Genomic DNA, 2064 nt, shown 5'->3' with positions numbered 1-2064 from the left:
TTCTCTCTCTACCCCCTCTACTGTCATTCATTTGGTTTAGTCTTTTCTTTTTCTTTTTTTTTAAACTGGGAATTGAACTCAGGAATGCTTTACCGCTGAGTTATGCCCTAGTCTGTTTAATTTCTTTTTTTTTCTTCCTCCCTCCCTCCCTCCCTTCCTTTCTTTCTTTTTGCTAAAGAACCCAGAGGGACTTTACCACTGAGTCACTTCCCCAGCTCTTTTTATTTTTATTTTTTTCTTGATTAAATTATTTATTTATTCTAATTTGTTATACATGATAGCAAAATGCAGTTCATTTCTTTTTTTTTTTAAGAGTGAGAGAGAGAGAGAGAGAGAGAGAGAGAGAATTTTTAATATTTATTTTTTAGTTTTCGGCGGACACATCTTTGTTTGTATGTGGTGCTGAGGATCGAACCCGGGCTGCACGCATGCCAGGCGAGCGCGCTACCTCTTGAGCCACATCCCCAGCCCTGGTTCATTTCATATTACACATTTAGAGCACAATTTTTCAAGTCACTGGTTGCACATAAAGTGTTTTCACACCATTTGTGTCTTCATACATGTACTTAGGGTAATGATGTTTAACTCAATTCACTATCATTCGTACCCCTTTCCTTCATCCATTCCCTTTGCCCTATTTAAAGTTCCTCCATTCCTTCCATGCTCCCTCCATCGCCATTATGAGTCAGCATCCTCATATCAAAGAAAGCATTTGGCATTTGTTTTTTTGGGGTTGGCTTACTTCACTTAGCATTATATTCTCCAACTCCATCCATTTACCTGCAAGTGCCATGATTTTATTCTCTTCTAATGCTGAGTAATGTTCCATTGTGTATCTATACCAAAGTTTCCCTATCCATTTATCTACTGAAGGGCATCTAGGTTGGTTCCACAATTTATTGTTCTGCTATAAACATTGATGTGGCTGTGGCCCTATAGTATGCTGTTTTTAAGTCCTTGGGGTATAAACCAAGGAGAGGGATAGCTGGGTCAAATAGTGGTTCCATTTCAAGTTTTCCAAGGAATCTCCCTCCATACTGCTTTCCAGATTGGCTGCACCAATTGGCAGTCCCACAAGAAATGTATCAAGTGTGCCTTTTCCCCCACATCCACACCAACACTTGTTGTTGTTTGTATTCTTGATAGGTACCATTCTGACTGGAGTTAGATGAAATCTTAGAGTAGTTTTGATTTGGATTTCTCTAATTTCTAGAGATGTTGAACATTTTTTCATATGTTTGTTGATTGAGTGTATATTCTCTTCTGAGAAGTGTCTGTTCATTTCCTTGGTCCATTTATTTATTTATTTATTTATTGTGTGTGTGTGTGTGTGTGTGTGTGTGTTAAGGTTTTTGTTTGTTTTTGTGGTGCTGGGGATCAAACCCAGGACCTTGCCCATGCAAGGTAAACACTCCACCAATTGACCTACATCTCAAGACACTGGTGTTAAGGTTTTTGAGTACCTTTTTATTTTTTATTATTTATTTATTTTTTTGCTGCTGGGGATTAGAACTCAGGGCCTTGTGCATGTCAGGCAAGCACTCTATCAACTGAGCTATATCCCCAGCCCCTTATTTTTTATTTTGAGACAGGTCTCACTAAAATTCTTAGGGCCTCCACAAATTGCTGAGGCTTGCCTCAAACTTCCAATCCTTCTGTTTGAGCCTCCTGAGTTGCTGGGATTATAGGCATGCACACCACCTCGCCCAATTTATATAATCAATTTTTATACATTTAATGTATTGTTAATATCTTTCTATGTTAGTATATATAAATCAAACTCATTCTTTCCAGGAAGGTTTGTAAACATTTTTCTAAATCAGCAAAATGTAACAAAGGCTTAGGTAAAATCATATATACAATCAGAGTTCAAACCTGGGCATGTCACTCATCTCTGAGAGGAGAGTGTCACCCACATTTCCTCTTTTTTTTTTTTTAAATTTTTTGATTATAGATGGACTCAATATCTTTATTTTGTTTATTTAATTTTATGTGTTGCCAAGGATAGAACCCAGTGTTTCCATATGCAAAGCAAGTGTGCTGCTACTAAGCCATAACCTCAGC

This window comes from Marmota marmota, unplaced genomic scaffold, assembly GCF_001458135.2.
Source record: "Marmota marmota marmota unplaced genomic scaffold, marMar, whole genome shotgun sequence".
NCBI classification, from domain to species: Eukaryota; Metazoa; Chordata; class Mammalia; order Rodentia; family Sciuridae; genus Marmota; species Marmota marmota.
This window is presented reverse-complemented; position numbering follows the sequence as displayed.